The sequence below is a fragment of the Leucoraja erinacea genome, chromosome 5 (genome assembly GCF_028641065.1).
Source record: "Leucoraja erinacea ecotype New England chromosome 5, Leri_hhj_1, whole genome shotgun sequence".
Classification (NCBI taxonomy): domain Eukaryota; kingdom Metazoa; phylum Chordata; class Chondrichthyes; order Rajiformes; family Rajidae; genus Leucoraja; species Leucoraja erinaceus.
The window spans coordinates 88,508,063-88,534,064 of record NC_073381.1 but is presented as its reverse complement, the minus strand read 5'-3'; positions in this window follow the sequence as shown (position 1 = coordinate 88,534,064).

Below are 26,002 nucleotides of genomic sequence, written 5' to 3'. Positions count from 1 at the left end.
ACAGATTCACGGTCGCGACACCATGTGGTGATGAATATGTCAGACTTGGGCAGAAATTGGAACTGAAAGTGTCAGTGAAAGAAAAGGCAGTGCTTTGATTGAAACTTGCTGATTGTCACACAGACCTCTGGTCATTGAATTCTCCAAAGTCAAAAGGGAATGACGTTGAGACATTCTGGCTGCCAGCGCTGATTTGTAAACCCTGGTTGATTTTTCAGGACTTGCTGTTGGTGTCGTTAATTCATATTCAACTGGAGTTGGCTGATCACGATGCAGGGTTCAGATGTTTGAGGGCTTAGGTTACAACTGAGCAAGTTAGATTACAAGTGTTTGTGCAGTGGCCAAGTCAAACAGGGTTTCAGAAGATAAGATTGAAGGCCACTGCACAAGTGGGTTTGGGAAACCATAATACGTTGGAGACACAGTCCCTTTGGCCCACCGAGTCCGTGCCACCCAGTACACTAGCACTATCCTCCACACTAGGAACAATTTTACCGAAGCCAATTAACCGACAAACCTGAAAGTCTTTGAGATGTGGGAGTTAAACTGGAGCTCCGAAGAAAACTCACAAGGTCACGGGGAGAGTGTGCAAACTCCGTAAAGAAAGCAACCGAGGCCCGGGATGGAATCCGGGTATGAAGTCGATATGATCCCTCCATTTGGTAAGATTAGGCTGCTGCCCAGACTTGGTATTCAATCCAGGGACTGAGTGTACGGTCAGATATTCTGGATGTACAGAGGCACAGAAGTCCAAAATACACGGATGGAGGAGGTTATTGTCTGTGTGTGGAACTGTCAACTAGTCCCCATCACTATCTCTGTAGCGTAAAAAAATCTGGGCAGCTCAATAGCGCAGTGGTAGAGCCGCTGCCTCGCAGTGCCAGAGACCCCAGGTTCGATCCTGACATTGGGTACTGCCTGTGTGTGGAGTTTGCACATTCCTCCAAGTGTTCTGGTTTCCTCGCACATCCCAGTGGACGAGAAAGTGGGATAATAGAACGAGTGTCATCGGATGATCAATGGTCAGTGTGGACTCGGTGGGCCAAAGTGGCTGTTTCCATGTTGTATCTGTAAACTAAACTAAACTAAATTTCAAACAGTTAGGACTGATTCGAGGAGAATTATCTTTCACTCGGGACGTTGAATCTGTGGAATTTGTTTTCATACAGCATTATTGAGACCATGTTAGTGAATGTATTTCATTCATTCACCGTCCATTATCCATCATCGTTGAAACATAAGCAACGCAGTGGTGCTGGTTTCCAACGGGAACGGTGACGGATGCACCACACATGTCCGTCCTCCAGTTCCTGCGGTCTTCTGCCGCTGGAAGTATAGGATTTTGGTGTGTGTGCTTTATCATCGTTCCTTACAATGCTATGTACAACAGTGATTGCAACTTCTACTGAAGTGTGGATGGCCGTTAGCTCACTAGAAGCTCATGTGCCCTTTGACAGATCTTGCTTTTGGTCCTGCTGGAGGTCCACAGCCCCCTCCTCACCTGGCAAACCAGGTGGGGGAGACAGTTTAGTCGCCGACTATCCGACCATGGAGCAGGTAGCACGGGATTACACAGTACCCTGGGCTGGGGAGAAATCCCTCCCCCCAACCTGACCAACCTATTCTATTTCAGAATATAGAATATCAAATGAACAGGCCCTTTGGCCCACCATGTCTGTTCCAACTATGATGCCATTCCAACTTATCCTATCTGCTCACTGGTGGTTTCTAATGATCCATTCCCTGTCTGTTCATGTGTCTGCAAATCTCTTGTAAAAGAGGGAGATATCTGGATGTATGTGGAGAGGGCAGGAATTTTGTATAGATATATTTGATCAGCCATGATCGCATTGAATGGCAGAAGAATCTCAAAAGGCCAAATAGGCTGCTCACACTCCCATTTTCCCTGTTTCTATTGTTCCACTAAAACGACTCAAGTGTGCTTGAAAGTTCTTTGAATGTTGGAAAAAAGCTTTTGCAGGGACAAGTGGGGATCTGTTTGCAAGAACACAATGAAACCTGGATGATGAGTACGTCAGCAAGTATCTCAAGCCTGCCCTACCATTTAACATGACCATGACTGCCCTTAACACACCAATGGTGCTTTATTGTCACAGGTACAAAACGCAGTGAAATTATTTTTCGAGTTGCCTGATCTGGTGCCATTTCCAAAGACTCGCTCTGTCTTCTGGAGCTGTGCCAAATCCATTCGAGCCCCAGGCTGCTGTCGGGCTTCCAGCGTCGCCTCCATCCATATCATTCTGCAAGCCTCCTTGCATGGCCACTTTTGTGTCCCAGGGGCGCCTTCCACAGCCGACCTTGATAGCACGGAAGGTCAGACCTCATTTAACAAGAAGCATTGGGACTGCAGCTGGAATCTTCATCACATTTCTCCACACACCTCTGTTCCTCGATCTATCAAATGTTTATCCAATTCCACTTTAAATGAAGAAACGATTTTGGGAGAAATTCTGCTGGACAGTATCTATTTACATTTGGAAAGGCAAATTGTTTTACACCTTTCATTACCCAAAAGCATTTTGAAGCTTTTTACTGCCAATAAAGTATCTTAATTATAATTACTATTGTAATTTATCCAAAACAGATACATAGGAAAAACTCGATCACAAACATCAATGTGGAAATGGCCAGTAAATGATATTGAACGATGGAAGGACAGTAGGAGGAAGGAGGAATAGTTTATTACCACATGTAACTCGGCATAGTGAGATTCTTTGCTTGCATACACAATGTACACAAGTAGTGGCACTGACAAAGTTACAAAGCACGCCGGCTCCCCCTTCTGTTCCCCCCCAACGGTTCGTCCAGCCGGGTCATCCATTGTGCTTCCCCCTCCTCCCTCATGGCGACCCCCCCCACACAGGGTCCTCCATGCCCTCATCGACTGTCGTTGACCCAAGAGACATCGCCTCGTCCGCGAGGCTTCACCACCGCCGAGGTCCCATCGTCGCGAGGCTTCAACGCTGCCACCGCCTCGGCCTCACCGCTATCGACACCCCAATTCACCCCTCCGTGGTGCTGACCCAGGCCCCAGCCGTGGGCTCTGCCGGCCGCTTCATCCGACCCAGGCTTCTACGTGGCGATTCAGGTGGCATCGAGATCGCAGCACCGTGATAAACACCTCCGGCTGCGTTCGCAGTCCACAGCCGCGGCCGGTCGGGAAGCCTTCTGGCCGAGTAGCCTGTTGGGAAGCCTTCACTAGCCAAGGTACAAAGGATAAATAGTTTAGTTTAGAGATGTATAGCGGAAGAAGGTCCTTCGTTCCACCGGGTCTGAGCTGACCAGAGACACTAACACTCCTATACACAGTAGGGACAATTTACAATTTTACCAAGCCAAGTAGTCTCTAAACCTGTACGTCTTTGGAGTGTGGGAGGAAACCAGAACACTCTGTGAAAACCCACGTGGTCACACGGAGAACGTTCAAACTACGTACGGACAGCACCTGTAGTCAGGATCAAACCCGGGTCTCTGGCGCTGTAAGGCAGCAACTCTACTGCTGCGCCAGTGTGCCAGCTCTTCTGTAAAGTTGTTCCACTGAAACATTCCCATCCACAGGGGAGAATTGGCAGGGCCTCTGTTACATGCTACACCCAAAGGATGTCACCATCCAGACTGTAGCCGTCTGCAATGACAGCAGGGATATTGTGCTTGAGTCTCTTCTGGGACTTAAATCCACAATACCTGATCCGAAGGGATGAGAATGACATGCATGACTACCATCACTGTCTAATAATACAATCATTTATTAATTAAACTGCCTGAGGAATATATTTCATTTTAGTTTCAGAGATACAGTGTGGAAACAAGCCTTTCGGTCCACTGAGTCTACGCCAACCATCGATCACCCATTCTTTAGTTCTATATCATCACACCAATGAACATAATTACAAACACCAATGTGGGAATGGGAAGTAAATGATATTGAACGAGGAAAGAACAGTGGCCACAGTTCAAGGGATAAATTATTGCTCTTCTGTAAAGTTGTTCCATTGAAGCATTTCTGTCCACATGGAATAATTGGCAGGGCCTCTGTTTAATGCAGCACACAAAGGATGTCACCATCCAGACTGCAGCCTTCGGCAATGACAGCAGAGATATTGTGTTTGAGTCTCTTCTGGCACTGAAATCCACGATACCTGATCCGACGGGATGAGAATGACATGCATGACTACCATCACTGTCTAATGATATAACCATTTATTTAATTTCACTGCCGAGGAATATGTTTAGCCTTAGCTTTAAAGATACAGCATGGAAACTGGTCCTTACCCATTGAGTCCACACTGACCAATGATCACTCGTACACTAGTTCTATGTTATCCCACTTTCATGTCCTACACTCTAAGAGCAATTTACAGACCCCAGTCAACCTCCAAATCTCCACATCTTTGGATTGTGGGTGGAAACTGGAGAAAACCCACGTGATCACAGAGAGAACGTACAAACCTGCAGTCAGGATCACGCTAGGGTCTCTGGCGCTGTAAGGCATTGCCTAAAAATATAATCATTATTTAATTAAACAGCCCATGGAATATATCTAGTTTTCATTTTCAAGATACAGCGTGGAAACAAGCCCTTCGGCACACCGACCATCGATCACCCATACACTGGTTCTATGTTATCCCACTTTTATATGGTACACACTCAGGGCAATTTATAGACGCCAATTATTCTGAGGTCATTTGTGGCCAGCCCTGATTAGTCCTGATCTTACATATCGTATGTATCTGTACACTGTGGATGGGTCGATTGTAATCATGTATTGTCTTTCTGCTGACTAGTTAACACGTCACAAACGGTACACCGACACTGAACTCTGGCGCTGTAAGGACTCCAGCTCTTCAACTCCCTCACCCCTGCGCCAGTCTGAGTCCGTGTAACTCAGCGGGTCAGGCAGCGTCTCTGGAGAAAAGGACAGCCTTCCTCAGATGAAGAGTCAGCGGAAAGGGAAACTAGAGGTATGGAAAGGTACAGAACCCCCTTCCCTGCCCTGCCCTGCATTCTAGACTGGCCGCTATGCTCAGGAACCCGCAGGGATCACTTGTGCTTGAGTCAGCTCCGGGACTTAACCCAGACCCGCAATGGACTGATTTACTTCATCCTATGGATGAGAATGACATGCATGACTACCATCACTATCTAATAATAAAATCATTTATTAATTAAACTGCCTGAGGAATATATTGATCATTTTAGTTTCAGAGATACAGTGTGGAAACAAGCCTTTCGGTCCACTGAGTCTACGCCAACCATCGATCACCCATTCTTTAGTTCTATATCATCACATCAATGAACATAATTACAAACACCAATGTGGGAATGGGAAGTAAATGATATTGAATGAGGAAAGAACAGTGGCCGCAGTTCAAGGGATAAATTATTGCTCTTCTGTAAAGTTGTTCCATTGAAGCATTCCCATCCACATGGGATAATTGGCAGGGCCTCTGTTTAATGTGACACACAAAGGATGTCACCATCCAGACTGCAGCCTTCTGCAATGACAGCAGAGATATTGTGTTTGAGTCTCTTCTGGCACTGAAATCCACGATACCAGGATCCGACGGGATGAGAAATGACATGCATGACTGGACCATCACTGTCTAATGATTATAACCATTTATTTATTTCACTGCCGAGGAATATGTTTAAGCCTTAGCTTTAAAAGATACAGCATGGAAAACTGGTCCTTACCCATTGAGTCCACACTGACCAATGATCACTCGTACACTAGTTCTATGTTATCCCACTTTCATGTCCTACACTCTAAGAGCAATTTACAGACCCCAGTCAACCTCCAAATCTGCACATCTTTGGATTGTGGGTGGAAACTGGAGAAATATAAACCACAGAAAGTTAGCAGAGTGAACGTACAAACCTGCAGTCAGGATCACGCTCGGGTCTCTGGCGCTGTAAGGCATTGCCTAAAAATATAATCATTATTTAATGAAACAGCCCATGGAATATATCTAGTTTTCATTTTCAAGATACAGCGTGGAAACAAGCCCTTCGGCACACCGACCATCGATCACCCATACACTGGTTCTATGTTATCCCACTTTTATATGGTACACACTCAGGGCAATTTATAGACGCCAATTATTCTGAGGTCATTTGTAGCCAGCCCTGATTAGTCCTAATCTTACATATCGTATGTACCTGTACACTGTGGATGGCTCGATTGTAATCATGTATTGTCTTTTCTGCTGACTAGTTAACACGCAACCCACAATGGTACACGTGACACTGAACTAAAAAGCTGACCTTCTCAGCGGGTGCACTCCAGCATCTATGGAGCGAAGGAAATAGGCTCACGAAACCCTTCTTCAGATTTCATTGGGAGGGGTGGGGTGGGGACAAGAAAGGGAAAAGGAGGAGGAGCCGAAGGCTGGGGGAGAAAAGGAGACAGCAGGGGGCTGAGGAAGAAGAGGAGACAGGGAAAAAGGAAACTAAATTGGGAGAAAGGTACAGATGTTCCCTGCCCCCCCTGCATTCTAGACTCCCCAAACGGAATATGAGGTGGAAACCCGTTCCCTCACCCCTGACTCTCCTGTGGCCCGGGGAGGAGACCTCACTCACCCAGAGGTCGGAGACGGAGTGGGAGGGGACTTTAAGTTACTTCATCCTATGCAAGATCACGAAGGGAGCGGAGGTGTTCGGCGAAACGATTTACCATCCTCCGCTTGGTCTCCCCGATACTCTGCTGAGTCAGAAGTCCAGTTTAGTTTTGGATTGTCACGTGTACCGAGGTACAGCACCTGAAAAAGCTTTTGTTGCGTGCTATCCTGTCAGGGGGGAGGTAAAGGGACAATGTTGCATCTCTTGCGGTTGCAAGGGAAAGTGGCCGGGGAGGGGGTGGACCGAGTGGGAAGGGAAGAATGACAAGGGAGTTATGGAAGCGGTCTTTGCGGAAGGCAGATATGGGGGGAGATGGGAAGATGTGGCGATGGTGGGGTCACGTTGGAGGTCACCAAACTGACGGAGGATACTTTTTGTACTGACGGCTGGTGGGGTGTGAGGTGAGGACTAGGGGGACTCGGCCCTGATTGCGAGTGCGGGGATGGGGAGAGAGAGCAGTGTTGCGGGGTATGGAAGAGACCCTGGTGCGAGCCTCATTTATGGTGGAGGAGGGGAACCCCCGTTTGTTGGCTGTGGAGGGGGTGATAATGAAGGGGATATGAATTGTAAAACTACAGGATTCCTTCCGGGGGATTCAAATTTTTAGGGTTATTTGTAATTCGAGTAAAGAGATATTCATGACTCATGTCAGCTGGCCAAAAAAATTTAAATCAGAGTTGTTACTTTGAGAATTGGCCTTTTCTGACAGTCAAGTGTGAATGGGCTGGAATGACAGTAGGGAGAGGCCCAGCACAGAAGATCAGTAAGTTTTTATTGTCAGGCTGAAAGTAATGACATCAATGCAGCAATCATTATTGAATGTACACAGTCCTCAATAGATATATTGATTAGAAACATTGGAAAAGGTGCTCAATAAATTAAAGAATAACCCATAATAGAGCAAAAACAAAACAAAGCCTGAAGTCCCTTGTGCAAATCAGGCAGTTCGTAGTTCCGAATGTGCGGAAGGAGCTGCAGATGCTGGTTTACACCAAAGATAGACACAAGGTGCTGGAGTAACAGCAGGTCAGGCAGCATCTCTGGAGAAAAGGAATAGGCGACGTTTTAGGTCGAGACCCTTCTTCAGACTGTCAGGGAAGAGAGGAATTTGAGGTATGAGGAAGTACAAAGAACAAAAGAATGAAAGTTATGAAAAGAACTCCTGTTGGGGAGAAGATGAGAACATTCAAAGCAGGCATACTCTCGCATTTTGTGTCTATGTTTGGGTGTAAACCAGCATCTGCAATTCTTTCCTACACATTTTGACTGTTCCACTGCAAAATCTCCTCAAAGAGTGCTGAAATGATTTGCAAGGACATTGCCAGGTCGCGAGAGTCTGAGGTTTTGGGAGAGGTTGGACAGGCTGGGGCTGTATTCCTTGGAGTAATAAGAGATTGAGGGTTTTAGAGTTACAGCCTGTAAGCAGGCCCTTTGTCCCATGGGGTCCACGCCAACCAGCAGGTGATTCATTATCACCCGTTCACTTGTTCTATCCTACTAGGGCCAATTTACCAAAACCAATTAACCATCAAACCCACACCTCATTGGAATGCGGGAGGAAACCAGAGCACCCAGAGAAAACACACGCAGTCACAGTGAGAATGTGCAAACTCCATACAGACAGCACACGTAGTCAGGATTGAACCCAGCTATGTGGCGCTGTAAGGCAGCAACTCCACCGCTGCATCAATGTGTCTTGGGGGGTGAACTTATAGAGTATAACATTTTGAGGGAAAATAGATAGGGTGAATGCATGGAGTTTTTTTCCCAGGATGGGGAAGTCAAGACATGGATAGACGACATTTACGGGCATGTCCCACTTGGCGATTTTTCAGCGGACTGCCGGCAGTCGCCTGAAAAACCGAGAACTGGAATGGCGACTGCCAGAGTGGAACACACACACGCACACACACACACGCACACGCACGCGCGCACACACACACACACACACACACACACACACGCACACACACACACACACACACACACACACACACACACACACACATCGCTTCACTCACCAGCCCGTGTGATTTTTAAAGACAGCGCACCCTCCCGCTTACCCTGTCTAAAAATTCCACACAGTGCTAAGCCAAGGTGATACAGACACACACCGCGATGAACAGGAAGGTTGACGCTGTAAAAAGACGGCTAAAGCACAGTGTACAGTAAGTCCTTTAAAAGAGGGGGGGGGAGGGTGGAGAAAGAGTGGGGACAACGTTTAAGAAACCAGAGATACACGGCTGTGAAGCTCGGCGGACATTGACATTATCGGTCAGTTATCCTTGGTTCTGAAAACTACTACTTACGTTATTTTTTCCCAATGAGCCAATGAAATTCACCGGTCAGCACTGGCTCCAACCTAAAAGAACCTCCGAGAACCTTCGACCTCTTGGCAACCCACTAGGACCTCCAGCTGACCCACCTACGGCTCGAGAATTCTCGCTACTCTCCATGGCGGCTTCATTCTAGTTGCCGCTAATTTTTCAACACGTTGAAAAATTTGCAGCAACCATAATGAGGCCGCGACTAGTTCCCAGAACGTGGGAACGTCTCACGACCATGAAGGCGACTCCCCGGCAAACACCCGCGGACATGTGGCGATTATGTGGCGACTGCATTGTCTCCTGCAGTCGCCTAAAAAGTCACCTAAGTGGGACAGGCCCATTAGGGTCGTTACCCCTTAAGGATATCAGAAGTTTTGAATGGGAAGAATCAAACCAAAGAGAAAATCATTTGCATTCTCATCCTCAACAGGAAAAGAGATGGCCAGAATTTAAAGGTCTTGGGAATGAAATTGGTTTTAATCTGTGGAATGATGTGAGGCAGAGTCAAAAGGAATAAAATGGGGGTGAAGACAAAAAGATTGTTGCCGGCATTGTCCATTCATTCCCAACAGCAACATTGCTGAAGGTCGGTCTCGATCCGAAACATCACCTATTCCTTTTCTCCAGCGATGCTGCTTGACCTGCTGAGTTAGACTCATAGAGTGATACAGTGTGGAAACAGGCCCTTCGGCCCAACATGTCCCAGCTACACTAGTCCCACCTGCCCGCGTTTGGTCCATATCCCTCCAAACCTGTCCCATCTATGTACTTGTCCAACTGCTTCTTAAATGTTGGGATCGTCTCTGCCTCAACTACCTCCTCGAGCAGCTTGTTCCATTTGTGTGAAAAAGTTACTCCTCATATGCCTGTTAAATATTTTCCCCTTCACCTTGAACCTATGTCCTCTGGTCCTCTTCAAATACTCTGGGCAAGATTCTGTGCATCTACCATCCTGATCTATTTCTCTCATGATTTTATACACCTCTAAAAGACCACCCCTCATTCTCCTGCGCTCCAGGGAATAGAGTCCCAGCCTACTCAACCTCTCCCTATAGCTCAGACCTTCTAGTCCTGGCAACATCCTGGTATATCTTCTCTGTACCCTTTCCATCATGACAACATCTTTCCTGTAACAGAGTGCCCTGAACTGAACACAATACTACTGCTGGAGGCACTCCAGCACTTTGTGTTTAACAACATTGCTGAGATGGGCTGAACGGCCTTACTGAAGTGCACATCTCTTGTTCTGAGTATTTTTGAGAGTAAAGCTGCTGTTCCATATCTAAGTAAATAGAAAAGGTATTATGGCTCTTCCAAATGATACTACATAACCTCTCAAAAAAAATGTTCACCTTTTGAGTGCTTGAGAGAGCAAAAAACAATGTAAAATCTGTGAAAACTCTGACATGAGATGATTGTGCTTCACCTGCCAAAGCGCTGTTGACACCAAATTCTGATTTTGTCTGACAATTTAATTATATTTCAAAACTTACTTTCTCCGATATCATTGATTTAAGTGGCTTCTGACATACTATCTATTTATAATGGCATATGATTCCTAACAATGATTTTGATAAAAGGCAGGGATGCCTTAAAAGCATCTTGTAATGCTTAAGGTTTGTGAGATTAACTCAGTTTTCAAGACCTATTTGGGCGCAGATTTGAGACTTCCCAATAATACATCCACCTAATTATTATGTGGTTGAGGAATGTTGTCATTTCCCGCCGGAGTGAACAATATGAATATCTCCAGGGTTTCTCTCGTTAAACCTCACTTAAGGCTAGACAGGTCTCAAAATACTCAGGAGTATAACATCCTCTGGAGCACAAAATACTCTGAGGATCTGTAATAAATGAGCAGTGGAAATGTGCAGCAGGTGTGGAAGAATTTGCAGAGCCAGTGGGTACAACAAACATTGTGTCAAAATAAACGTTCAGTTCAATTTAGTTTATTGTCACATGTTCGGAGGTACAGTGAGTGAAAAGCTTTTACATAGAAACATAGAAAATAGGTGCAGGAGTAGGCCATTCTGCCCTTCAAGCCTGCACCGCCATTCAATATGATCATGGCTGATCATCCAACTCAGTATCCTGTACCTGCCTTCTCTCCATACCCCCTGATCCCTTCAGCCACAAGGGCCACATCTAACTCCCTCTTAAATATAGCCAATGAACTGGCCTCAACTACCTTTCTGCGGCAGAGAATTCCACAGATTTACCACTCTCTGTGTAAAAAATGATTTTCTCATCTCGGTCCTAAAAGACTTCCCCCTTATCCTTAAACTGTGACCCCTTGTTCTGGACTTCCCCAACATCGGGAATAATCTTCCTGCATCTAGCCTGTCCAACTCCAATGTTGTAAGTTTCTATTTTGTTGTGTGCAAACCAATCAGTGGAAAGACACTACATGATTCCAATCGAGCCACCCACAGTGTACAGATATATGGTGAAGGGAATAATGTTTAGTGCAAAATAAAGTCCAGTTACAGCAGATGATCCTCCTCCTATCTTCTCTGGCCTTCGACTTGAGATTTAAGAGATACAGAGCGGAAACAGGGCCTTTCGGCCCACCGAAGTCCATGTCCACCAGTGATGACCACTTACGCTAGTACTGTCCTACAAACTAGGGACAATTTACAACTTAACCAAAGCCAATTAACCTACAAACCTACATGTCTATGGAATGTGGAAGGACATCAAAGCACCCGGGGAAAAACCACATGGTCGCAGGGAGAACGCATAAACTCCATACAGACAGCACCCGTAGTCAGGATTGAACCTGAGTCTCTCGCGCTGTCAAGCAGCAACTCAACTCTTGTGACTCCCTAAAAATCTACTTGATGTTGAAGGGAGATTCGTTGATTTATCTATTCGAATTGAAAAATTATCAGGGAATTTAATTAAATTATGGTGCTGGCACAATGTCAGTGGAGTTCAAGAGAATTGGGCACATCTGTAGCATGAGCTGACGAGGCTACATTCAAGTGAGTTGTTGAATTGAGGTCCCATCTGTCCTTAAATTAATACAAAATATCTGATGGGTTGGGAATTTTCCTCATGTCTTGGCAAACACTAATCCCTGAACTGATGCTCATCAAAAAATAAACTGGCTATCATTCCAAAATAGTTTGTGAGACTGCACAGTGCATGGATTGGCTGGGTTGTGGGGTTAAGGTGTGTGCACATAGAGGCACAAAGTGCTGGGGTAACTCAGCAAGTCAGGCATCATCTCTGGAGAATGTGGATAAGTGACGTGTCGGGTCAAGGCCCTTCTTCAAACCCAAACCCTATCCCCACACTGAGGATCTAAATCTAGCCTGAGGATTTAAAATAATATTCTGAACTAAAGGTTGTCACACTTTACAATTTTAACAAAACCAATCAACCTACAAACCGGTAAGTTCAGGGCAGCGTAGTTGTGCAGCGGTGGAGTTGCTACCTTTCAGCACCAGAGACCCGGGTTCTATCCAGACTACGAGTTGTCAGTACGGAGTTTGTGCATTCTCCTTGTGGTCGCGTGGGTCTTCTACAAGTGCTCCGGTTTCCCCCCACACTCCAAAGACATATTGGTTTGTAGATTAATTGGCTTCTGCAAATTGCAAAATTGTCCCTAGCGTATAGGATAGCGCCAGTGTATGCGGTAAGGTAGCAACTCTACTGCTGCGCCACCGTGATACCCGAATCATCCGCAATGATTATTTTTAGAAGTCTCCAAGATTAAACAAACTGGTCGACAGTTCTTCGATTCAGGCTAACCTCATTTTGAAGCACCTTGAAATATTCTCGTCCGTTTTTTCAGCTGTGTATTTGTTGGACCGAACATTTATTTTAGAGTGTGAACCTCCAGGAAATATTAGCTCCTCTGTGCATATGGTATAAGTAAGCACACTTGCAGGTTTACACCTCTGATGACTCACAGTCTCTCAGCAATGAACTGCAAACATTTGTTCATTTACTGCATTGGGTATCACCTTTGAGGCAGCTTAAAACAATGGTGGAAAGGCAAATCTTAGGATTACAGCTGAACAAATATTGGACTCCACTGTTGTTTCAGATGTTGAAAGTTACCAAGTAACATCCACAAAAAAATACAGCATAGCTCTGAAACAGAGCACTCGCTGGTTTACGGGCTGTTCCCAGGGACACATTCGGAGACGGATATTAAGTGCTGCTGGAAGGTCATCATCTTGGTGAATTAGTCTCCCAGCAGAGCGAGATGTCCGTCAGGGAATGTTGTAACTGGCCCATTCCACTCTGCAGGAGTACATGCTGAAACTCAGTGCAGCCAATGCCAAGGCTCTGTGGGTGAGGACCACCATCTTGGCTCCTTCCACTGCTGGACATTAGGGGCAGAGGCCAGTGGGGACACCCCCAAACAAGGGAGGGATATCACCCCAGCGGTCACATGCGTGGCATGGGTGCTTTGTTTAAATGCGAGTATGACTGTGCTGAAGGTACAGATGCTGAGAGTGCATGAAGAGTTTTAGCGCAGTTTTTATTTTGCATATATTTTTTAGCCAAGAGTCTGGTGAAAGTTGGGAAAGAGGGGGACAATGAAATTCATACTTGCAGCAGCACAACATATATGTATAGTACTCTATAAAACCCATAATATATAACAAAAAAAGTTGTTTCTATATATAAGAAACTCTTTTAGTAAACTAACAATATTAGTGCAAAGTCAAAATAATGCCCGGTCTACATTTTTTGGGGACTATTTGGAGGTTATAGGGTTTAATAACCTGATGGTAATAGGGAACAACTGCTTCTGAACCTGGATATTACAGATTTCAGGCTCCTATACCTTTTTCCCTTATTCTGAATAAAGTTTATTTATGAAGTTAACAAAACATCCACATAAAATAGAAAGATTAAATGAGAACTTACCGTTTGAAATTTGATCTTTATTTTATGAGAAGTTGGAGTGAGAGACTACGTGAAGAACCCACCAGCCCACATGCGCACCAATCTTCAGAGCAACTGTATGAAACCACAGATCACTTGCACCAAATTAAACTATAGAAAGCTTAATAACGCTTGACTTACTAAATTATCTTCATGAGATTCAGGGTTGGGAGTGGAGGGCACGTAGTCTCTCACTACAACTTCTCATAAAATCAAAATCAAACTTCAAACGGTAAGTTCTCGTTTAATCTTACTATTTTATTTCAAAGTCTTGTAACAAGACTACGTGAAGCCTTCGAAGCTCTGTGGTTTCATGCAGTAAACCAATCTATGTGAACATACTACACAGATAGCCATAAATGGTAGAAAAGACATGGGTCATTAACAATAAGATGCTAACTTTACATTCATGTACATTGCCCTTAATTGGACCACAGTCTCAATTGCCTTTGAGTTAGACAATAGCTCATGTAGCACTGTCCAGAATTCTATCTGCAAACGTCCAGACATTTTCCACAATATTTTATAACTTCTGAAAGTGCACTTATCTGAGCCTCCTGCTGCTGCAAGAAAGCGATCAAATGGGAATATCCATTCTATTGGCTGCTGACGAGCCAGCCGCCCTGGTAGAGTGAGACTTGAAATCATTTGTATCCACTCCCGCTTTCAGCTTCTTACACTCGATCCATCTTGAAATAGTCTGCACCAACAATCTCTTGTGAAACTATTATATAACTATGAAGAAACTTTTCCTTCATCTCATAGGTTCTTAGTAACCTCAGTGTTCCTTTTCACATAATAAACACCCACAATCTCCGATCTGGTGGGTATGTTGCCAGCTCCAACTTGTACCCAACCGTGCCTGCTCTGCTTTATGAGTTAATTCACATAAAATGCTACCGTCTTGTCAGATATGACCGAGTGATCCAGACGGAGATTGTGTAAAGACTGTGCTCTTCGTGCTGAAATCAGTGTCATAAGCATGACTAACTTAAGAGTAACTGCTCCAACGTTAGGGATACAGCTGATGATAATCTGCATAAAAATGTATACTGATTACACATTCCACACTACTTTGTATCTAGGCTTTAGAGTGTTCATATAAAAGACACCTTCCATAACCTTAGTCACCAGTGGGTGAGAGCCAACTGTTTATTGTCCCACTTCTAGTACTAGATACGATGACAAAGCTGTATGAGCATGTTAATTGCACTATAACATGGACGCTTCTCATGAACCCAAACTGAAAGAAACCCACAAAGCTCTGCTACTTTTGTTTAAAAGTAGCTCACATGTGTCTCTTCACAAAACTTTTCATACACCCATGCAGTGATAGGTGCATGAGTGATAGGTTGAACAAGCCACTGCTCGTATCTTCAAGCAAATATAGGAGCTTCTTTCAGCGGACTTATTTACAATGGAAGCCATGGTTGAGTAGGCCAATTTGGCACTACTATAATTCATGTTGCCTCGTCTTGAATTATCTTAGGAGGCATCTTCTGATAAATACCCTAAGTCTTATCTGTGGGTAGGGTCAGAGACATATCTGCAGAGTTCATGACAAAACCTAAATATGTAATAGATAATGCCAGTATGGACTTTCCTGGATGCATAACAAAACCCTAGATATTCTAGGAGTGCCTTGGTTGCTGAAACAGCTAACTCTGTGACACCTGATCTCTTCCCTACAATAAGCATGTCCTCTATAAACTATGATAAATTGCCCTTTAGATCTGAGTAGGGCAACATTGACTTTTGAATCTATGCAAATAGCCTAGGGCTGAACTCAACCCCTGAGGTAGAGCCAAAAATATCCACAACTGGCCTTGCCAGATAAACTTCAGATATATCCTGTGACTCTCATGTATTGATATGGAATAGTATGCATCTTCGAGATCGATTGAGGCCCTAAAGCAATCCTCTGTAATCAGCTATTTTGCTGAATGAAAAATATCCACCTTAAAATGGTTATACCAAGCACATGTTCAGACTAGCCAAATCCAAGAATGATTTGGCATCCTCCACTTTTCTTCAACTTTGAGAAGATATTAGAAATATACCCCACTTGTTCATGGGCAGACTGCTCAATCCTTTTGTGAAATTTCTCTGTTTCAACTTAGCCATAGTTTCCTCTTTAGACCGTATGTACGGAGGTTTGGCTTCTCTTGCCGTGAAGGAAATTGATCAGCCAGAAACTGAATCTTATAACCGTTTATGATTGTAAAATGGAAGGATCGGTGATGTGTCCCCACCTGTTGTTGAACAGTCTCAACCTATCTCCGACTTGAACATCGTCAGCACATCTCATGCAACTGATGGAATAATATTCGCATACCTCAACGGCCTCCACCTCATTGTCGCTTTGTTGTCCATGACGAGACAGACGGTGACCGTAGATGTGATCAAGACAGTTTCTAAGAAAGCACTTGCTATAAAAACCACCAAGGCTGCCAATAAAATAATAGACAAAAGGTGATTATCACCCCCAACCACCAAGATCCAGCAACCCCTGAGACTGACACCACCAAAAATGGCCTTAGGCGGTTGATCAATAGTCAACTGTCCCTAGACTTTGCTCTGTCCCCTTGGCTCTGGCATCATGGCCTGCTGGGGAAAGATACTGAGTATGTGGAGTGCACCTGCCTCCACCTCCACCTGAAAACCTGCGAATAAAAAGCCCTTTGGCTTGGTTTTAATTGTGTAGGCCTGATGCTCCAACCAGCCTCAATGTAGTGGTATCTGCCGCTAGCTTGGTAGGGATGATATGCATGCAGGTAAACGGGAGTCTTACCCACAAAGGGTGTCTTGACCACACCCACCGCAGCTTTGAATACCTCTTGCAAGTCTATTACTTGCTAGCCCAAGTCTTCTCCAAAGAGACACTTGCAGACTGCACATACTAGCCTTGCACAGAATTAGCATATATTGGGTTTGGCGCGCATGCGGGCTGGCGGGTTCTTCACGTAGTCTCGTCACGAGACTTTTAAATAAAATGAAGCAATGATCATCGGTAACATGGGGTTTGACTTAGCTTGAATGGTGTTTTTGACTATCGCCCCTGTGCCCAGGGCTCACTGTTTTCCTCCCTCTTCATCCAACATCAATGTTAATTGAACATCTAAAAATATCTAATGTATTACTCTGATGCCAATGAAAATGTCAAGTTTACACAGTTGAAGAAAATCATTGTCTCATTCCAATTTGTAAGTCTAATCTGTGTGAGGCTGGGTAAACTTGGCTGCTATTGAGGTCATTGGCAAGGATGGGATATATTATTTTTGAAGTCTATCTTTGCAGTAAAATAGATCAGAGATCTCAAATCTGCACAATTATTTGTTAAACTGTGGAAATGAAAATTAAACTACACAGCGTAGCTTCCACAGAAAATGATTCAGAATATTTTAGTCATATGAGTCAAACTGCATGGAAACAGGCCCTCCAGCCCAGCTTGCCCACACTGACCAACATGCCCTATCTACCATCTGCCTGTGTTTGGTCCATATCCCTCTAAACCTATCCCATCCATGCACTGGATAGACTCGGCTTGTACTCACTAGAATTTAGAAGATTGAGGGGGGATCTTATAGAAACTTACAAAATTCTTAAGGGGTTGGACAGGCTAAATGCAGGAAGATTGTTCCCGATGTTGGGGAAGTCCAGAACAAGGGGTCACCGTTTAAGGATAAGGGGGAAATCTTTTAATACAGAGATGAGAAAAAAAAAATTCACACATAGAGTGGCGAATCTCTGGAATTCTCTGCCACAGAAGGGAGTTGAGGCCAGTTCATTGTCTATATTTAAGAGGGAGTTAGGTGTGGCCCTTGTGGCTAAAGGGATCAGGGGGTATGGAGAGAAGGCAGGTACAGGATACTGAGTTGGACGATCAGCCATGATCATATTGAATGGCGGTGCAGGCTGGAAGGGCCGAATGGCCTACTCGTGCACCTATTTTCTATGTTTCTATGTTTCTACCTGTCCAAATGATTCTTAAATGTTGATTGTGGATGATCAACCATGATCGCATTGAATGGCGGTGCTGTCTCGAAGGGCCAAATGGCCTACACCTATTGTGTATTATCTATTGTCTATATGTTGTGATAGTACCTACCTCAGCTACCTCCTCTGGCAGCTCATTCCACATATCTACCACCCTTTGTATATAAAGGTTGCCCCTCAGGTTCCTATTAAATCTTTCCCCCTCTTCTTAAACCTCTGACCTCTGGTTCTTGATTCCTCTACTTTGGGTAAAAGACTGCGCATTTCACCGATCTATTCCACTAATGGTCTTGTACATCTCTATAAGATCACCACTCATCCATTTTTGAAAGGTACAAACCAAGACTGCATTGAATTAGTGTTCTCAATCATATTCTTATGCTGTTATTCTTCTTGTGGTTCAATGAATATGAGTTCTGTCGAGGACAAATTGCACATCAGGTGGAGAAATAGCCACTTGCCAAATGGAGCACTCAAAGTAATTTCAGTTCAGAAACTGGAATAGTAGAATAAGAAGAATTGCAGATGCTGATTAATACATAAAATAGACACAACATGCTGGAGTAACAAGTGGGTCAGGCAGCATGTCTGGAAAAACGTGGATAGGTGACATCTTGTGTTCGGCCCTTTCTTCAAAGGCCTCGATTTGAAACATCACCTATCCATGTTTTCTAGAGATGCTGTCTGACTTGCAGAGTTATTCTATCGCTTTGTGTCCTTTTGTTTCAAACTTAGGCAACTCTGTGTGTTACTTTGACACAAGGAAATGTCATCAGCTTGTAACAAATACTTGGACAGGTACATGGATAGGAAAGGTTTAGGGGGATATGGGCAAAACACAGACAGGTTGGACTAGTGTAGATGGGGCAAATTGGGCTGAAGGGCCTGTTTCCATGCAGTATGGCTCTATGCTCCTTAAGCCCCTGTCCCACTTACGTGTCCTTGGCACGCTAATTACGTGACCTCGTGGTTGCGTTGAAACGTGATGGTCCCGCGAAGGTCGCTTGCAATTTCATGCGCCCGCACAGCTGTCTGGAGCGCGTGGAGTCATTTGAAAATAGACACAAAATGCAGGAGTAACTCAGCAGGACCGGCACCATCTCTGGAGAGAAGGAATGGTGACGTTTCGTGTCGAGACTCTTTTTCAGTCTGAAAGAAGGGGCTTGACCTGAAACATCACCCATTGCTTCTTTCCAGAGATGCTGCCGGTCCCGCTGAGTTACTCTAGCATTTTGTGTCTATTTTCAATTTTCTTGGCCCCACTCTGGGAGTAGGAGTGGGGGCGGATCCAGACCGCAACGGTCGTGAGCCCCAGGCCGATCTCGGCAATTGCCTGCTTCTGCTGCTGTTGCAGGTGAGACGTTGCGTCGTGCCAGGGTCTTGGGCCTGTCCCACTTTGGCCGTCAGTTACGTGACAGGCCGTTGGCTCGCGAAGATTTTGTTCGCTACAAAAATTTCGGAGCGTCGCGCGCTGTTGTGCACAACTATATACCCCTTCGCGCTTCTCAGTTGAACCGGCCCCGTGCAGCCATATGATGCCCGTGCACCTCAACGCAACGACGAGGTTGCGGAATTTGTGTGCCAAGGACATGTAAGTGGGACAGGCCCTTAATGCACTGCATCTTCCTAGATGAGAGCTAATTAGAATAGAATAGAATAGAACAGAATGCCTTTTATTGTCATTCTAACAGCTTGTTTGGAACAAAATTGCATTTTCTACAGTCTTAACAATTACAAAAAAAATCAAGACCCACACTTAACACACTTTACACAAACATCCATCACAGTGAATCTCCAACACCTCCTCACTGTGATGGAAGGCAAAAGTCTTATCTCTTCCCTTTGTTCTCAAGCACAATGGAAGGAGGAAGGTGGTAATGCCTTTTTAACTATCACAACATACGTCCCATTACATTTTGAAATTCACATTTCACATTTTCGAATCGTTATCACACCTCGTCATGGTTTTTTGTATCATTTTGAAGAGGAAATCGCAAAATCTAACAGGTAGCCAACAATTAGTAATGCTTTGAGCTAACTGTGGCTGTCCAAATGGAATTGCTTCCATTTCTTTCCACTGATCCAGTGGCCAAAGCTGAGGCAGCAGCTGCACTGAGAACGTCACATGCTGATGAACACAAAGATCCAGATGTTGAGTATAGTTTGGAGATACAGCTTGGAAACGGGCCCTTTGGCCCACCGAGTTCATGCCGACCATCGATCACCTGTTCACACTCGTTCTATGTTAACCCACTTTCACATCCATTCAATGCATACTAGGGTCAATTTATAGAGGACCAATTAACCTACAAAACCGCATGTCTTAAGGATGCGGGAGGAAACCATAGGAAACCTACGCGGTCACAGGCAGAATGTGCAGAATCCAAATGGACAATACCTGAGGACTAGGTTGAACCTACTCTGGTTTGTCTACCCTATTTATGCCTCTCATGATCTTGTCCACCTCTATTAGATCACCCTTCATCCTCCTGAAATACAAGGAATAGAGTCCTAGCCTGCTCAACCTCTCCCAAGAGCCCAGGCCCTTGAGCCCAGGCAACGTCCTTGTGAATCTTCACTGCACCTTTCCAGCTTGACAACATCTTTCCTAGAAAAGGGTGACCAAAACTGAATACAATACTCTAAATGTGGCCTCATCTCTGTCTTACACAACTGTAACATGACCGCCCAACTTCTATACTTGATACTGTGACTGATGAAGGCCAATGTGTCAAGAGCCATTTTGACCACCCTATCCACCTGTGACACCACTTTCCACGTCAGTTTTTAGATGTGGCCACCCGTTGAAGAGTGCTTATTCAATTAGTTTTAGTTTAGTTTAGTTTAGAGATACTGCACGGAAACAGGCCCTTCGGCCCACCGAGTCTGCACTGACCAGTGATCCCTCGCACACTAACACGGTCCAACACAAACGAGGGACAATTTTAAATTTACACCAAGCCAATTAACCTACAAATCGGCATGTCTTTGGAATGTGGGAGGTAACCGGAGAAAACCCACCCGGATCACGGGGAGAACGTACAAACTCCGTACAGACAAGAACCCCTGGTCAGGATCGAACCCGGGTTTCTGGTGCTGTGAGGCAGCAACTCCACCGCTCTGCGCCACTGTGCCGCCCTTACAGGTACAGATTAGACACAGAAATACAGCTTCCACTAAACTTCCCACCAAATTGCTCCTGAGGCAGGGGGCAGCAACTGTAGCATGAGTATTCTTGAAAGGTACTTTCTCCACTTCAGCAGTTTCCATGTTGCAGAGTCCAGCAATTGGAATGGATCATTGCAATGTCAGAGTCGTTTGAGCAGAAACACATGAGTGCAAAGTTCCTTTTACATTTCAAAGATCACCTTCAAAAAGTATAGACCACTGCCGAGTGCAATTAGAATGCGCTGCTGAGTGCAAGTGGCTGCATTATTATCAGAAGAGATGACAGTTTTACTGTCGACATGTGCAAAGGAGAACCATTATATCTTGTTTCAAATCAACCAGTGCATATTGCAATATGTCCTACATCTCCACTAATGCATTGGAAATGTGACTATTACATTTTGCCAATTGATATTTTGTGGTCCATTAGTATTCAGCCACTATATGGTCTCTCTGCACTTTGCAGGATGTAGATGTGTTTATTTGAGCTTAGTTTGGAGTCACAGCATGGAAACAGACCAAGTCCTTGCCGACCATCGATCACCCCTTTACACTAGACAGACACAAAGGGCTGGAGAAAATCAGTGGTTCAGACAGCATTTCTTGAGAAAAGGGATGGGTGATATTTTGGATCGGGACCCTTCTTCAGACTGAAAGTAGAGAGGGGACGGGTGAAACTGGTGGTAGGAAAAGGCCAAAACAAACCAGGATCAGCAATCCGGCAATCTTTAAGGATGCTGCCTGACCCGCTGAGTTACTCCAGCACTTTGTGTCTATCCTCTGTATATACCAGCATCTGCAGTTCCTTCCTACCTGTTATCCCACTTTCCCATCTATTCCTTACAGAAGGTACTCTCTCCTATCTTCAATAAATGAGAAGGTTTGATGGCCTTTTAGGTTTGATGGCTGCAGAGGTCCACCAAGGAGACTTGGAGAAATTCTTCATATCTTTAACGTGAAGGCGATCAGATTCTGTTCTCGATTTTCACCCCAATGTTGCAAGGTCCAGTTAACACAAGGATCAGTCAATCAGTGGTCAGAGGCTGTCTAAGACGAGCTGCCAAATGCCACTCTCATTGAGTGACAAAGCCCACATATCGAGTTAAAAAAATGATAGATATTTTGATACATGTCACTGTGAAGAACGGATGGATTTTCATTACATAAATATGCATGCAATGGCTTTAATGCAATACTTGGTGATCGTAAATCACCCTCTTAGCAGTTTGACAGCCAAGGCAGGTCTGCACTTCAACTGGATGGACATGAGACATTTGTTTTAGTATTAGATTAAATCCTAACCCAAACCCAAACCAACTTTGTAGAAACAAGGAACTGCAGATTCTGCAAATTCTGCAGATTATGGCCGATACACAAAAGGACACAAAGTGAAGGAGAAGATTAGTTTTTAAGAGTTTAAGAAGGAACTGCAGATGCTGGAAAATCGAAGGTACACAAAAATGCTGGAGAAACTCAGCGGGTGCAGCAGCATCTATGGAGCGAAGGTAACAGGCAACGTCTCGGGCCAAAACCCTTCTTCAGACGAGAAGATTAGTTTAACTTGGCATAGACATCACAATAGACAATAGACAATAGGTGCAGAAGTAGGACATTCAGCCCTTTGAGCCAGCACCGCCATTGGCTGATCATCCACAATCAGTACCCCGTTCCTGCCTTCTCCCCATATCCGCAATCTTTAAGAGCTCTGTCTAGCTCTCTCTTGAAAGTATCCAGAGAACCGGCTTCCACCACCTTCTGAGGCAGAGAATTCAACAGACTGACAACTCTCAGTGTGAAAAAGTGTTTCCCATCTCCATTCTAAATAGCTTACCCCTTATTCGTAAACTGTGGCCTCTGCTTCTGGACTCCCCTAACATCTGGTGGACTGAAGGGCATGTTCATGTGCCTGTAATGTTTTATGTTCTATGTTTATTCTGTATGGCATGATAATTGAGCAGCACAGTGGTACAGCGATAGAATTGCTGCCTTTACAGCGCCAGAGACAAGGATTCAATCCTGACTGGGGTTGCCGTTTGCACAGAATTAGTATGTTCTTCCTGTAACTGCTTGTGTTTTCTCTGGGAGCTCAGGTTTCCTCCCACACTCCAAAGATGTACAGGTTTGTAAGTTAATTGGCTTTTTTGAATAGTCCCAAGTGTGTAGTATAGAACTAGTGTTTGGAGTTATCCCTGGTTGGCGCGGACTTGGTGGGCCGAAGGGCCTGTTTCCGTGCTGTATCTCTAAAAGTCTAATAATGTCCAGCTCTCCAGAACAGAAGGAATGGGCGACGTTTTGGGTCGAGACCCCTTCGGACTGAAAGTCCTGGGAGAGGGGGACACAGCGATAAGAAAGGTGTCAAAACGAGACATCAAAAAAGATGAAAGTCAAGGAAAATGAAGAACATATCATTGTTAACTGGGAGAAGCGAACAACAAAGCAAACAGAGATAAAATGTAAGGTACAGCATAAGGTAAAATGCTGGAGAAACTCAGCGGGTGCAGCAGCATCTATGGAGCGAAGGAAATAGGTAACGTTTCAGGCTGAAACCCTTCTTCAGACTGATGGGGGGGTGGAGGGAGGCAGGGAGAAGAAAGGAAATAGGAGGAGGAGTAGCCCGAGGGCTGAGGGAGAGGTAGGAAGGGGAGGATACAGCAAGGGCTAACAGAATTGTGCGAATTCAATGTTCATGCAGACTCCAGCATTTTTGTGTACCTTCGATTTCCCAGCATCTGCAGTTCCTTCTTAAACAGAGATAAAATGTAATCAGGGAGACAGTCAGACTGGTCGGAATGGTGTAAATTCCTAAGCACTGTTATCTACTCTGAGATTAATCATTTTATTTTGGGTTTAACTTGTTCCTTCTTGCTTCTAAACAGCTTTTGTGCTCAACAACTTTTCTTTATTTCCTTTGAAGCCTAAGTGTACTCAAATGTTCCCACAGCAAGCAAGGATCTTTTGAATTTTTCATGCTCTTGTGATAACGCAGCAGAAAATGTTGCAGTTTGTTCATCGTTTCACCACTTCTTGATTCCTTCCAACTTCCGTCCACTGTGGCTTCTCTCAGCATCACTGTCTTATCTAGCCTGAAGTGGGACTGCCCCTCTCATCACAACAATGCATCATGAATGCAACACTATTGTGAAACCTACATGGTTGTGGCTCCCCATGTGCTGGGCTAATTGGGGCGCTTTTACTCCCTCCAATTAAACTCATCAGAGCCCCTTCTACAGCACTGACTGGGGCCTTGGTTCCCTCCTCGCCAGCGCCCCATCCATAGTGATCAGGGGCCCTCTCCCTTTAAAGACTAGGTACTTTACTAGGTACAGACTCATCTACTGTACTCACTGGGGTCCCCATTTTGCTCTCCCTTCAAACTCACCTGGAGCCCCATCTACAGCATTCCCTTCAACCTCACTATGTTGACCATAACATTTATTATACCACTGATACCATTATATCAGGATCGGCACAGTGGTGCAGCAGTAAAATTACTGCTTTAATGGACCTGTCCCACTTAGGCGACTTTTTAGGCGACTGCAGGAGACTATGCAGTTGCCACATGGTAGCCACATTTCGCGGGTGGTTGCCGGGAAGTCACCTTCATGGTCGTGAGGAGTTCCCACGTTCTGGGAAGGAGTCACGGCCTCATTATGGTCGCCGCCAATTTTTTAACATGTTGAAAAATTAGCGGCGACCAGAATGAAGCCGCCATGGGGTGTAGCGAGAATTCTCGTGCTGTAGGTCGGTTGCCAGGAGGTCGAACGTTCTTGTAGGTTGCAGCAAGTGCTGACCGGTGAATTTCATTGGCTCATTGGGAAAAAAAAAACATAAGCAGTAGTATTCAGGACCAAGGATAGCCGACCGGTAATGTTAAATGTCTGCCGAGCTCCACAGCCGTGTATCTCTGGCTTCTTAAAAGTTGTCCCCACTCCTTCTCCACCCTCTTTTAAAGGACTTAGCGTACACTGTGCTTTAGCCATCTTAATTACAGCTTCAACCTTCCTGTTCATCGCGGTATCACCTTGGCTTTGCACTGTGTGAATTTCACTCAGACAGCGCTCCCACCACTTACCCTGTGTCCCCCGCTTGCATAATGGGCTGGTGAAGGAAGGTGTGTGTGTGTGTGTGTGTGTGTGTGTGTGTGTGTGTGTGTGTGTGTGTGTGTGTGTGCATGCACTCGCGCTCGCTCCACTGTGACAGTAGCAGTTCCAGTTGCCGGTTAGAGGCCCATTAGACTCAGGTTTGATCCTGAGTATGGGTGATGTCTCTAACGAGTTTGTACTTTCTCCCTGTGACCCTGTGGGTTTCCTCCGGGCGCTCCGATTCCCTCCAAAGCCACACGGTTGGTCGGTTAATCGACCTCGATAAAATTGAACATTTCCCTTGGTGTGTCGGACGGTGTTAGTGTACGGGGTGATCGCTGGTCGGTACTGACAAGGTGGGCCGAAGGGCCTGTGTCTTTGCTGTATCTCTGGAGTCTAAAGTCTAAAAATCACTGCATCACTATAAGAAGTGAGGCAAAGATATGTTAAAATGTATTAATTAAAATAACACCCAGTTGGCTGGTATTACGTTGCCAAAGTGCTGACCGAGCCATGTAATGACTTGCCTCAGGATAATAAATGGTTACGTGATCCTTAATTAGAATCTCAATCTGAATTGTTTGAGAAGAAAAACATGGACAAGATTGTGTGGGGGGGGGGGGGGGGGGGGGTGAGAATCTGCCGTGGCTATTATACTGGTGAAGTCTGAAGAAGTGTCTTGCCCCAAAACGTCACCTATTCCTTTTCTCCAGAGGTGCTGCTTGACCCGCTGAGTTACTCCAACACTTTGTGTCTATTTACTGGCGTAGAGGCCTTGTTAAGCTTTCCAAATTAAGCAGCCCACGCATCTTTGCTCAGTGGGTAGGCGTCGAGAAATTGTGCTGTTTACTTTTGTTTAGACTCTGAATAAACTCAAAGGAAGGA